Genomic DNA, 15,382 nt, shown 5'->3' with positions numbered 1-15,382 from the left:
TAGAAAAGACTGCTAAGAGATAATCATCTGTTTATGTATCATGTTATTTTCTTTGAATCTGTGTATGTAAAAATGTATTTAATGGAGTTAAGATTTTCATAATTTTACATATTTTATGTGTTTGTTTGTCTAAGGCAATATGTATGCCAAAGTGTTTCATAGACTTTGCTCAAATTTTGAGTAATAATATTGCTAAAGAGGCAGTGAACATGCCCGCAATTTAAATAATTAGTGTAGATAATCAGTTTTCTTTTAGTGTTTCTACATGTTTACATTCCAATTTTAAATTTTCATAGGAAGTTAAGGTGTACTCTTGCTTCCCTTTTTGTAAGTAAATTTTTTTTCTCGTTCATTAACATTCAAAAACAAAAAAAATTTTAAGTAGAGGGTGCTGTAGGGAAGCAGCCTACTCACGCTGTAGTCAATTCACATCAGTCTTTCCATTGTGTTCCAGCCAGTCCGCTGTAACTAGCTCTGACTTTACTTTACTTTACTTTAAAAATCAAGCAAATAACCTAAAACATTTCTAGCATGTCAGGAGTAATACTAAAACAACATGTGTTGAATATCAGTTCGATAACTTTAGCCATTTTCGAAATTTGGACGTTTTTCTGTAAAAATCATTGGCACAACAGAAAACAGCTAGAAAATTAAAAATTTATAATTAGATTCATCTTTCATAATAATTTAATAAAAACAGTACTTTGGGTTTCACAAATTAAAATTTTAGCGGAAATTCATGATTTTCTGGTTTTTCCTTAAAACTTAAGGAAGCAAGATAGATTAAGTAGGCTAATAAATAAGGCTAGGATGTTTATATTTAAGTAGGTTGGAGATCCGCTATAACTATGAAGATGTGAAAAGTTTCATTTGAATACCTATAAAACTATAGCGATAGCGTATCTCCAAAGGGCCAGTTCAGAGCTCGTCTACTGCGTGCAGTGTAATTAAATTAATTCTCTCGCCCAAAATATTTAACTTAGCCACGTCAAAATTTTATTATCAATGCTTACCTGCGTGCTGAATGCACATTTAAATTAAGAGCTTCATCGGCCATCAGCAAGAGAAGCCATGATTTATTCGGTAATTTAATGTGGTGCATTACTAGCCCAGCGGCTAGTCGGGAGAGCCGATTTGATCAGGCGTTCCCTTAGCCGTCCGCACCGCGGCTTTATATATAAGAACGCTGCGCGAGGAAGAAGGCCCCAGTTCTCTCCAGACGCTGAATAGCACGTCATCTGTGTCGGGAGTCGCGTCGCGTCGGTATCATTGCTACAAACAGCCTCGGATGCCGTATTAAGTTACTCGAGATACGCGTAACCATGAAATCATTTGCGAGTGAAGTGTTAATTCTGGGTTGACTTAATTATCGATCTTCAGTTTGCGTATTGTCGTATTTTCACGTGCCGTCGCGGGACAAACATTCTACTTTTATTTAGCGTGGCATTTGATGAAACTAATCATCAAATTATGGCGAGCATTCATTTAAATATTCAATTTGGACAATTATAGTTGCATCAGCGCATTAGACTCTGAACTGCTTTGTTAGTTAGGTTGTGTGGATTCTTTTGTTTTTCATCTGTGACTTTCAGAATATACTCAACTATTTTAGAAAATCGTTTTTGATTATAAATCCCAGATAATCTCCTAATTCCTCAGAGCTATAAGCTGTAACTATAAGTGTATTCTCAGATGAAGTGGGCACTAGAAACTCTAGTTACAGGCTTCACGTTTTACTAATCACTTTCTGGTTGCCAATATTGTAGTTAGAGAGCCAGTGTTGAGAACGGCGAAAGACAGCATAAATAACATTCTAAATAATAGGAACTGGTTTAACATTCTACAAACCTAACATTTATACAACAGTAAAAAATTCTATCCGCCGCCCACACCTCGAATTGCTAGGTGCATGTAGCTCCAGGTAAGTCTGGCAGATCAGCGCAGCCCCTGTGGACCAGGGGAGCAACTGCACTCGACTTCCTTGACACGCACTCAAGCATCTCATACCCGAATTGCCTGGCTGTCTACTATATTTATCCGAGCGCCGCTCAGTGACCCGCTGCAGGATGGCAGGCGTGAACTTGAGATGCAGGCGAGTGGAAAAGGAAATCTTTATTAGAAATATTATATCCTTCGTGCGAAAGACAGTGGTTGTAGCAATGTTTGAGAGATAAGATAATGCAGTTTCTGTGGCTGCACTGTTCAGAAGTACTATGTAATGCGTGAATGTCTAAACGGACATTGTATCGTACTTCTGAGCAACAGATGCACCGCAGTATCGTATTTATCCACTGAAACTGGGAAAGTGACTTTCATTTAAAATGTCTTCCCTGTTCAGGATATACATAATGGATGTAGGAGTGCAGGTTGCAGTCACATGGTTGACGATATACGGAAGCTCGGGTCTTCTCGTGCAGTGTTATCTGATAGCCTAATGGTAAGGTGACCGCTCAAAATAATCGACAAATCCGGGTTCGAGTCCCCCTCCGTCACAAATTTCATGGTTGTCATTCCATTATGTATCTGATGTTTGCCCATATTCGCAGCTTGAATACATTTTGTGTATGTCTGAATGAGATATTCGTTAGCGACTAATAAGAACGTCGGCTGCATGCACTGTGCCAAATGCTGTGTTCTCTTCATGAGTCCACCATCACGCATCTGAAGGCACATGTCTACAGAACACAACACAAAGTGTAAGTTCTGAAGCATTATCAGTTTCGCTGAAAGCGTGTTTATAAATATGTGCCACAGACCTTCATCCATTTATGATTTCACACTTTATGTCAGGAGCTTGTAAACATCGGTTCAGAATAGGGACATATAAACCTCTCCAACATTTTGCCACAACCTACAAGAGCATCATGAATCACTGAATGATAAGCCGATGAAATATGGGCGGGTATCGTGCTCAGCGTTATCCAGTCCATAAGCGTGAATGCATGTGGAATACAGCGGATATATAGAACAATACATATCGCAAAATGTGTTACATATCTATTACTACATTTTTATTTGTCAGGATTAGGCACTGCACATTATAATATTAGTGCAAATTCATTTTTCTTGGATGAAAAAAATATCTGAGTAGTTTATTAAGAATTACCCTGAGGAAACATGATCCAAACTGTTAGGAGTAAATCTCCAGCATTGTAATAAGATTTCGATTGTCGCTGAGCAAAGCGCTAATATATACAAGACGCTACATCCTTTCAGGACTATGCACGCATTACACATCTTTTGAACACAGCTCTGAAACACATTTTTTATTACTAATGTTTGACAAATGAGGTTGCAATGGTTTTTTCCACTTAAGCTGCCAAACGTAGAGTCCGTTTCATGAAGAAACCCATGACTTGAACTGGATACAGGAAAGCTTAAAGCAAGAAATGGAGAGCAGGTGGAACAGCTTGTTTTGAATGCTACAATCTGTATTTAGGCACTACAATAAAATTATGGAAATGTTTCCAGAGAGAGATGTCTCTGCAAAACTTACTGGTTACAACAACACACGAGCTTCAGCAATACCATTGCACTTGACTGTGATCTGCATTGAAGTCGGGGGATAAGACGACATTAGTATCACTAAATAGAGAATTTTCCAAAGTGATCACTGGGTAGAACTCATGATCCGAGATCATTCTCACACTTAACATTTGCTACCAGTGATGTTTAAACTGTAGCTTGAGCTATACAGCATAAGTTTCACGTCCAGTGGCTGTGATGATTTCACCTTGCCTGTAAGAAGAAACAGTTGAGTTATATGAATGACCACTGTCTTAGTCTTCTAGTAACAAACTACCGATAATAGCTGTGTGAAGCCTCCATTGAGAAGGAGAGGGAAGTTGCTGTTGCGCTGTAAGTTTCGACATCTTCACGCTTGGAGAGTTGTTACACCAGTGAGCTAGCGTTTTTTCAGCTACTGTCGACATATAACATTGACTGGAGAGTACATCACTTTCAAACAGGAAAAAATGTATGTAGCATCTATGCTTTCATGTATATAAAGAAGAATCAAGCAGAGATCTCCACAGTCAGCCCTCAGTCCTTCATCTTAAGTCTCATACATACTTCCTGGAACAATGATTAAGGCTATGATACTAGATGATAAATGAGATAAGACGAGGGTCATAGTGTTACTAGTATTAGTTTAAGAGCAGGCGATGAATGTATACTGCATTTTCTGAGCACTGAGGCATCTTTCAAAACTCTGAGGCCGTCGTTTACATCGCTGCTAAGAGAGAATGGTAAGTGCAAGACATTGGTGGTTTCAGAGAATCTGCAAAGTCCAGCCTTCCTAAATAATTTTGAAGAAATTGGACCAGAATACGTGACGATGGTGCGGCTAGAAGATTATGGATTTGAAGAGACGGAGAATGCTGACACACATTGCGTGTTCAGGTTGCTTAACTCTAAAAATGGGTGTAAGGTGATCTCGAAATTTATAAAAAGCTTATTGACGAGTGCTATAATTTAAACGCAAATGGTTACTATTTGTTTTCTAAACATTCTGTTTTATGCAACATTACACACAGATTTGAGAAGTTACCACAAGCGTTTGAGAATGATCAGTTTATTTCCATGAATAACTGCTTTGGTAAGCATTTTCAGTGGAATGGAAAATGTCAGCTTGATGGACCACCTTCCACAGAGATGACAGTTGATGGTTGGAGAGACGACGTCACAGTTACAGGTAGTCTGCGTAAACCAGTTTTTGGCCACTGATGCATTGTATATGAGGACCGAAATAACCCATTCAGGATCAACTAAGGCCTGATGATGGTGCACTGAAAAGCCGAAACAGGTATCTACACAATAAATGACAACATAAGGACTGCTGTAGGTGTTTATTTTCTTACAGAAACGGGGAAGGTTGACAGAAACATGCGGAGAAAATAAAATTTAGACTGATGACCACACACTTCAGGGTAAACCTGTTAATCACAAGACAAGCGTGACCATTTAACAATATACTGAACACAAAGGTGAAGAAGAACACATGATTATGATTGGATGACAGCCTCCAAATTCATGTGTCATTGGGTTCCGAAGAGAAGTAAATGCCCACTGATAAATAGAGCAATCTAAAACACGAGGTAGAGAAAGTACCGCTTTGGCCATTAAATGGACTAATTGGGACTGACAAACTGCCGTGTCATCCTCAGGTACCAGCACCTTTTGAGTGCTATATGGAACTGCGTGGGCTTAGAACATGGATCTACCGGCCATTGTCGACTTTGTAGCCCTTGGAGCCGCTGCTTCTCATTCAATTAGCTCCTCAGTTGACACCATAATGCTGAGTGGACCCTGCTCCTCCCACCAAGGAAAAATCCGTGGCAGTACCAGTAACTGAATTCAGGCCCTCCAAGTGCCAATCATATTTGCTGACAAGTCAGCTACAGAGGCATATCAAACTTGAGATGCGATCTGGATAAAATACGAGAAAGAAACTGAAACGCACAGTGAATAGGAAGACATGAAGCTTAACACGAGATAGCAGACTGATGTATTGGGAAGGAAGAAACTGAAAAAAAGCGCTGGTGGTGCCTAGGTTTCTGCTTGTATTCCTCTTCCATATGCGCTGTTTGTCACCATTTCCTACACTGCAACTCAAGGATTTCCCACCTGATCTGTCCCGTTCTTCCACACGTGTAATGTTTAACACCTGAAGTAAAAATTCCTTCTCTATCCAAACTTTCACAGCATTTGTCTTTTTCAATTCCGTCTTACTTGCTATGGATCTTGTTAAGTTGTCATGCAACTCTACCCATACTTTCGTTGCTACATCGGGCAGCAGTCCCTGCAAAAATATATCCAACTATCTTTGTTCTGCCTCTCACAGAAGAATAGCACTAGTATAGTCACTTTCCGTCAATTAACACGTATTTGACATTTAGCTTGGTAATACTGTACACAAAGTTTTCAATGGACTACCACCGTTTTCCGATGCATTACTCAACTGCTCTCAGCTAACATTTTTCTTACACTGAGGTATCAAAAGTCGTGGGATGCCTCCTAAAACCGTTGTAGCCTGGTAGGTGCCAGGAAGTGCCGTATTAAAACTCGGCGAGACTTTCCAAATGATTTATTTGTCTCCGTTCACCTCAGTCTGCATCACAGGACCCGCAATGCTGAGGTAGCACGTCCAGCGGCCTGTGCAACACAACGCTGAGTCGTGCCGGCCTTGTTCGCCAGCTGCAGAGTTCCGATTACGTCAGGATGGCTGTGCCAGCAGGCGACTCAGTGACCACTGTCCTCGTTGACTCCGCGCTGCTCCGCTGGGAGCTGTAGGCCAGCCCTGCCGTTGCGTCTTCCTCGGCTGGCGTAGCTGGGAACGCGGCGACAACGACCGCCCACGATCTGGCGTCCGAATCTGTGGCCCTCGCCACAAAAGTCTCCGGCGTGCGTTGAGAGCTGAGACGACTGCCCGTGATAGCGAGCCAAAGAGTGGCCCGCCCTGGCTGGCTGCGGACCCCACCTCGGCCTCAGAGGGTCGAACCAACGACTGGGACACTGCCATCCTATCTGTAGCTGCGTGTAGCCTGGCAGAGTCACACGCCCCACCGTCCAGGAGAGCTCCCACACATGAATGACTCTCGTTAGAAAACAACACCTATTTATACTCGGCCCTCGCGCCTCTGTTTCGCTAACGTGTGTCTTCGCGTCATGTACGCACCTCATCCCGGTTGCGTCAGTGGGCCCCTTCTGCCTATAGCTTGTGCCATGTGAGCTGCTGCTTTTACTCTTTTCAGCAGTTCGATGGCCCCTGTGGCCTCCATTCCACTTCGCAACCGCTGGTCAGCGTAACTTACTGCAATCCGGCCCGCACCTGGCTGTAACTCGTGCTCCATATGTCGCATCAAACTAACTTTCCCTATCCTAAATGGTGGTGCTGCTACACCGTGTTGGACCGCATTTTACCTGGCGTAGTGTAGCAACTCGCGTGGCATGGACTTAACAAGTCGTTGGAGGCCCCCCTGCAGAAATATTGAACCATGCTGTCCCTATATCAGTCCATAATTTAGAAAGTGTTGCCGATGCAGGATTTTCTGCACGAACTGACTTCTCAACTGTGTCCCATAAATGTTTGATACGATTCATGTCGAGCTATCTGGGTGGCCAAATCATTCGCTCGAAATGTTCTTCAAATCAATTGCGAACATTTGCAGCGTGTTGAAATGGCAGATTGTTGTTTGTGGACATGAAGTCCATAAATGGCTGCAAATGACCTCCAAGTATCTTAAAAAAAGTCATTTCCAGCCAAGGATCGATTCAGTTAGACCTGAGGAGCCAGTCCATTCCATTTACACACAGCCCACACCATTACAGAGCAACCACCAGCTTGCACAGTACCTTGTTGACAAGTTGGGTCCATGGCTTCGTGGGGTCTGCGCCATCCTCAAACGCCACCATTTGCTCTTACCAAGTGAAACCGAGACTGATTTGAACAGGTCACGGCTTTCCAATTGTCTTGGGTCGAACCGATATGGTCACGAGTCCAGGAAAGAACCTGCAAGCGATGTGCTGCTAGCAAAAGCACTCGCTTCAGCCGTCTACTGCCATAGCCCATTAACTCCACATTTCACTGCAGGGTCATAGTGGATATGTTCGTAGTACGTCCCACATTGATTTCTGAGTTTTTTTTTTCATGCAGTACTGCCTGTCAGTTAGCACTGACAACTCTGCGCAAACGCCGCTGCTCTCAATCATGAGATGAAAGCCGTCTGCCGCTGCATTGTCCGTGGTGAGAGACAGAGCCTGAAATTTGGTATTTTCGGCACACTCTTGACATTGCGGATTTCGGAACATTCAATTCCCTAACGATTTCCCAAATGTAAGCCCCGTGCTTCTAGCTCCAAATACTATTCCGCGTTCAAAGTTTGTTAATTTCCGTCGTGCGGCCGTAATCACGTCGGAAATCATTCTCATGAATCACCAGAGTACAAATGACAGCTCCGCCAATGCACTGCCCTTTTATACCTTGTGCATGCGATACTAATGCCTTCTATATGTGTGCACATCGTTATCCCATGACTTGTCACCTCAGTGTATATCGCTGTACAAAGTCGCCTTCAGAATTTCAAGCCGACCGGGGAGATCGAGCGGTTCTAGGCGCTACAGTCCAGAACCGCTACGGTTGCAGGTTCGAATCCTGTCTCGGACATGGATGTGTGTGATGTCCTTAGGTTAGGTTAGTTAGGTTTAGGTAGTTCTAAGCTCTAGGGCACTGATGACCTCAGAAGTTAAGTCCCATAGTGCTCAGAGCCATTTGAACCAGTTGAAGAATTTCAAATATCTAAGTATTTCTCAACTCCTTGTCATATGTGACGTACATTTCAGTACCTCCCACCAAGTTTAATTTGATCATATGCAACAGCTGTACCTCCGATCAACATCCGAGCTTAACGGCTGTTAATAAGATGTCTATGGACGCCAAGACATCCTCTGGTGCCTTATGATGAAAAGGTGAAACTAGGGCAGCGGTACTAGCAACTAGGATGGGCACAAACATACTGAAGGAAGACCTATCATACCTTAAAGCATCTAACTGCTTATGGAATTCCGTATTGTCTACCTGCATTTGTACCATCTGATTTAACAAGGTGTGAACCGCTCCCATCGCGGTAATATCGTTTGCCGATTGTTTGTCCATTGTAAAGCCTGTGACCGCAATAAAACGTTTAAAAAATAGCGGGAAATGGACCAACCCAATATCACAGCCGCATTTCTTCATACTGAATACACCTAATACTTATGACTGATCTGTGCGCGGCTCGTGGTCATGCCGTTCATTGCTCATCTTCTTGTTTTCGTGGCTCTGTCGCCTCGTTTTTCTTTTAATTCGATTTACTGGCGTCACTAGGTTGTTGGTTTACTTACCCGTGAGTGGCAGCAGCAGCGCTTATCGATAAGTGTACAGTCGTACCATCTCTGGAGCGACCGCTGTCTGGATCCGAGCGACCGCTACGGTCGCAGGTTCGAATCCTGCCTCGGGCATGGATGTGTGTGATGTCTTTAGGTTAGTTAGTTTTAATTAGTTCTAAGTTCTAGGCGACTGATGACCTCAGAAGTTAAGTCGCATAGTGCTCAGAGCAATTTGAACCATTTGAGCGACCGCAACTATTTCCGGGTTGTCGTCTGTCAGGAGTTCAGTCGGGGAAGGAGCGCCAGTGAGGCGCGGACAGCCAGTACTTGCCGACCGCTGGCCACACACATGAACTGTCCGTCGGAAGGAGATTAGAATGGGAACAACCTCTGGTTGGTAGTTAGGTTTGTCGTCTCATTGGGCTGCGTGTATTTGGTCTTTTGTTCCGTTTCCGGGCCTTGTTACTTGGTCAACTTGCCTGACTTGAGTCGGTTCCTACATTGTGCAGAGATGTCGTCGCCGATGGGCAAGAGTTACCTCTGCATTGGGTGGGTCTAAGCCAGTGTGCCCAGGTCGCCGTGTCTCCGAGTTCCGAACGGACATCGAGTTGAGCTGGGTTGGAGCTGCAGTGAGCTCTGGACAGCCAAGACTCGCCCGACCGCTGCTGACGTAACTTGAGTGGCGACGACCTTGGTTGGTCGTTCGGTCGGTCGTCTCATCGGACGACGGATATTTGGTCGCCGACCGCGTATGGAAACTCTGTGTGTGTGTGACTCGTCATTTCTCGTTGTTGTTCTACTGTGATTGGTTTTAGGATTGTCGGAGTTCTTGGTGCAAGTGTTTGTGTGGAACTGTGTGTAGCTTCTGTGATTTCTGCTGAGCAGATGGAAGCTGTCTGTGTACTGGCGTAGCCAGTCGGTTGGTTGCGACAGAGCAGCGAGGAAGTCTCTGCAGCATGAGGTCAGGCCGGGGCTGGTGGCGGCGTGCACGCACAGTCGGAGTTGTGAGGCACTAGTTGTGAGAGCTGCAAAGTGTGTCGCCCACCAAACCTGGATACTGGAGTTGATTAATCAGTTAACCTGTTATGAAACCACAACTACCTTGATATCTCTTCGTTCATTGCCAATTGTTGTTTCCTGGGCCATTCCTCCAAGCAGCAATGTAAGGTGTGCTGGAGTTGGCAAATTTTGCTGCCGTCTTTCTGTATGGTGTTTAACTATTCAAATGATTGTAACTTATTAGTGAAGTGCACCAGTGTTACCTTTTGCCTTGTGGTCGTTAACGTTCCGGTTACCTGCCTTGGTCGTTAGCATTGTTTTCTGGAAGTGTGTTTTCCTCGCCATGTTGATGCTATCCAGCATGGCGTGTATTTGGACAACTTTGGTGTTGTTAATTTTTTGTCTTTGAGTGGTTATTGTGCCTTGACTGTGTTTAGACGCCAATTTTCAAGAGGTAGTGCTGCTGGGATCTTCGTCCTCACTAATATTTTTGGCTGTCGTGCCATTTGCCAGGTGGAAGGTAATTGATTAGGTTGTTGATTGGTCCGTCAGCCATCCCTGGGTCGTGCTGCCACCCAGTTATTTAGTGTTACTCTTGGTTCCCTGTCTCACGTAAGGTGTTGTTAGAGTTTCCTCCCCAGGCCGACTCTTGGAACACTTCTGAGCACCATTGTTCTGTTGTTTGGGATTGTGATTTTCTTTAGTCTCAAGTACTGTGAGAGGCCTTCAGCTTTATATTAATTTAGTTTCTTTTAGTGTTCAGCCTTCAGCCTTCAGCCAAAACTTATGTGAAATATTTTAAGAAACGGCCCACAGTTGTCTGAAGTAAAATAAAAAGAAATCATCTGAAGATTTGAAAATTTTCTCTTCTGTCTTAATTTTGTAACCCAGGCCTTAAGCCTTGAGTTGTTCTAGTTCAATATGTGGCCTTCAGCCGAATTTATGTGAAACATTTTAAGATAAGGCCTTCAGCCTACCTAAATTACAATTTGAAAAGTCTTTATTTTAAAACCTTTGTAAAATTTTCTTACTGGAGTTCCCGTTATCCAGGCTTTAAGCCCTCAGTTCCTCTATCTTGTAACTAAGGCCTTCATCTGTGTGTATTCCTTAACGCAATTTTAATAACTTGTGTTCTAGGCCTTCAGCCATATTGTTTCTGAATTCTTTTAAGGGCATGTATGATTAAGTGTTTTAGCAAATAAAGTTTGTATGTTTGTGCAACTAGCAGCAACTGATATGGATCCTTTCCACAACCTGATCCACTCTGTCATATGAAACCAGATTTCAGTGTCCCTCTGCTATGAGTATTCCATACATTTCCTGGCGTAATGTCCAGACCTGGGCACGAACTGGTATCACCTTATTGTACCCCCTAAAATCACTTACGTCGCTGGGTCCCCATTTATCAGCTAAACTTTCCATCTAGCACTCCAGTCCGGGCAATTGTACATAGTGTTTGCAGTTGAATCATAAGGGGAATAAAATGAAAGTAAACGTTGGCACTCTCCACGTTGAAATCATGATGAGCATTACGTTGCACTGTGATGTCGCTCGTTGCTACTGGCTCTTCGGACACAACGTGTTGTGGTTCTGGACCTACCAAGTTGCTTTGGGGGTCAACATGTGACGGTGCCGAACCTCAGTGAGGTACATAATGAAGCGGCAGTCAACACCAGTAGCAATACCAGCCAAGTGGCCACTCCTGCCACAGAATGGCATGTGTGCGAACTTTGGGTTGCATTCTACAGATACCGCAGCGCGTGCAGGGTCAAGTAAGCTCTTTCAGTATCAACATTCTTTATTCAGCATGACGTCCACACAAGAGGTCGATCTCGGCATCCCAAAGGCAGAGTGTTATCCCTGGATAACGCCAGCAGAGTTCGTGGTCTCACGGCGGGTTATGTGTCGGCTAAACAGCGGGTCGCTGTCACAGCAAAATAGCAGCGGCTGGTGAAGCGGCTTTGCCGACGCAGATGTAGCGTCAGATCAGCAGTCGACAGACACCTTGCTGACTGCTGTTAGCTCCGAGCAACCGATCGGGCGTACTGATGCCTGACGCTGTATCAGGAGTGGCTCGAAGTGTGATACCCCGTAGGTGGCCGTTAGTTGAGCTCAGGACCGAGAAGCATCACGTGTAGCTGATGGCTCACTGGCCAGCGCTTCCACCTAGCTGATGACGCTGCTTGCTTGAAACTGCTCGGCCGTACAATGGAGTGTCGGCTGAAGTCGTATGTCCAGGAACAAGTGCTGCTCGTGGTTGAACAGGGAGAAGTTACAGTCGCTCTGGCCAGCTGTTTTGTGACATAAGATTGTCAGGTAGGCGGCTGTGGAAGTCCAGCATTGTCCCATCGTATGTGGAAACGCTGAATTATTTTTAGCAGTAATACTTGGCATTATCAGGAAATAGAGAACAGCGATCTTAAATATTATCAAAAAATTTCACACAATTTTTTTTACTGTCTCGATTGCAAAAACTATAAAGGGTAAGCCTAAAGTCTCTGTATAGTTACCAACATTTACTTTACAAAAACTATGAAACTTACAAATTTGTCTTTCGTGAAAAATTTAACAGTAAATCATTAAGTTTGTTTGCATAGCTTTATTGCAGGTCGAAGCTGAGCACTACACTCAATGTTGTTGTAAAATGGCTCACCCAATGAGAGGACGCAGTGTGGTCTATGGTATCTCCAGTTACAGTGCAGCGAAATTTTTGAAGACAGTACGGAGGAGTATTGTTACGTGGTACATAAACTTTAAACAGACCGGCAGTACGATCTTCAACGAACAGGGCTGCCTTCGGTCAGTGAACAGTGTAGGACCTGTGCAACAGGAGTCTTCACGAAGCCCTTTTCTCTACTGGATGCATCTTGTGAATTAGAGATTCCTAAGATCACAGTGCGATGAATTCTATACAGCAGATTGCATCTCCGTGCACATGAGATCCAGATACGACACGCTTTACAACGAAAAGATAGAACCTGTCGATCTGCTTTTGGGACTGTGACATTGGCAGGAATCGACAACAGTGATGAGTGTCTTCAATGAATTTTTCAAATAGCTCTGAGCACCATGGGACTCAACTTCTGAGGTCATTAGTCCCCTAGAACTTAGAACTAGTTAAACCTAACTAACCTAAGACATCACACACATCCATGCCCGAGGGAGGATTCGAACCTGCGACCGTAGCGGTCTCGCGGTTCCATACTGCAGCGCCTAGAACCGCACGGCCAAATGAATTTTTCCTCCAGATGACGCTACTTTCTGTGTCTCATATAAAGTTAGGTAGCACAATGTGAAGTTGTGTGATTCTGAAAGTCCACACAATGCCTTAGATCACATTACGGATTTCCCTAAAACGAATCTGTGTACTGCAGTTTAATGCACAATAGAAGGATTGGCCTTTTCTTTTCTGTCGAAAAATCAGTAACAGCTGACGTCTATCTGGATGTGCTGGAACAGTTTGCGCAATGACAACTGAGAGATATGCTGCCTGATACGATTTCCCAACAAGATGGAGCACTACCCCTTTTGGGATAGTATGTCAGAAATTTTCTTAATGAGACATTTCCTGACAGGTAGATTGGACATGATGGTACCCCTGCCTGCCCTGCAAGAACACCATATTTCTTTCTCCAGGGCTATATAAGAACAAGGTTTACCCTACACAAAAATATCCAATCTGGATACATTAAAAAGAAGGACGACGCTTGCTGTTGCTGGTGTAAGACAAGGAATGTTGTCAAACGTATGACGTGACATCGAATATCGATTATACATTCTTCCACCAACAAACGGCGCTCGTATAGTTTAGTGACATCGCAACAAAAACTGGTGACGTAGTCTTTCATTTGCCACAAACCACAAATTTGTGAGTTCAATAGTTATTGTAAAGAAATTGTGATAATTGTACAAGCACATTATACCCACACTCTGCAACATTAAAACTGATAACTGGTTTCAGTTGTTCAGACATCCATCCTCAGTTATGGTACATTGTTTCAACGTAGCCGTACGTATACGTAATTGTTTGCGATCCACACAGTTAAAAAATTTTGTATAGAATTTTTTTAAGTTTTTTGAAAATTTATTGTTAGCACTCAGCGGCAGGGTTTCACGGGCAGTTTGCCTGTACGCCTTCCGGCTCTTTGCGAATTCTGACCTGATGCCGCAACGCAAGATAGGCCCCTAATAGCTGAATGTCCTTGCAAAATCGAAAGCTCCAGTACTGACTGAAAAAAAAAATTGCATGAAAGTTTCTCTGCCGCCTCTAATGTGAGACATGATTTGCATCCTGAAGACTCAGAATGTATGAAACGTCTTTGGACATGATGGAATATCTGTTAAATTAGATATCAAACTGAGAGGAAGAACTACCCCAGCTCCTAGGAATAGCTCATGAAACCATGAAATGTCTCACACATATGGAGAAGGTTCCTGATTGCAGTTTTGTCAAATAAAGACGTGGTCGGAGACAGTAGCTGTCATATGAAATAAATTCTTGATGACGTACAACAACTAGTGACAATTTCGTTTTAAAACTTCCTGGCAGATTAAAACTGTGTGCCCGACCGAGACTCGAACTCGGGACCTTTGCGTTTCGCGGGCAAGTGCTCTACCATCTGAGCTACCGAAGCACGAATCACGCTCGGTACTCACAGCTTTACTTCTGTCAGTATCTCGTCTCCTACCTTCCAAACTTTCAGGAGTGCTACTTCTGCAAGGTTCGCAGGAGAGCTTCTGTAAAGTTTGGAAGGTAGGAGACGAGATACTGACAGAAGTAAAGCTGTGAGTAGTACCGGCCGTGAGTCGTGCTTCGGTAGCTCAGATGGTAGAGCACTTGCCCGCGAAAGGCAAAGGTCCCGAGTTCGAGTCTCGGTCGGGCACACAGTTTTAATCTGCCAGGAAGTTTCATATCAGCGCACACTCCGCTGCAGAGTAGAAATCTCATTCTGGAATTTCGTTTTAGGTTACGTTATTCAAAAAGTGTCGTTAATGATCTCGAATTTTTCACATTTCAGCGTCAGATTGCTTTCATGCCTTCATTGAAACAAATGATATATTGGTTTCCTGTGAGTTGCCGAAGCACCAACAATAATTCACGGTCATAAAATTATAACAGAAATGGTTTCACTACAGATATGTCTTTGAATGCAGGTAATGTAAAATGTACATCTAGCGCATTTGTTTCCGCAGCTTTCTTCCAACGAAATAAATTCTCAAAGATGTTCGTTTGTTCACAGTGACATACGTTGGTTTCCATTGTAAAATACAGTCGTTTGGTCGAAAAACTAATTTCCAGCGCGCGACATGTTTTGATTCACAACATGGAAAACATATACAAAGTTTACAAAATACATAAGGGTCGAAGATGTTGCAATACAATGATGCAAGGATATGGCATTTTTGTGAAAGGAAGGGTAAATTACTTTTGTTTAAATTGGAAAATTATTTTACATTAAATTTAGGGCATTAAATACTGACAGATAAGGATAAATACATGGGATTTTGTGAATTAAAA

This window comes from Schistocerca piceifrons, chromosome 2 (genome assembly GCF_021461385.2).
Source record: "Schistocerca piceifrons isolate TAMUIC-IGC-003096 chromosome 2, iqSchPice1.1, whole genome shotgun sequence".
Taxonomy (NCBI): domain Eukaryota; kingdom Metazoa; phylum Arthropoda; class Insecta; order Orthoptera; family Acrididae; genus Schistocerca; species Schistocerca piceifrons.
Note: the sequence above shows the minus strand (reverse complement) of the source record.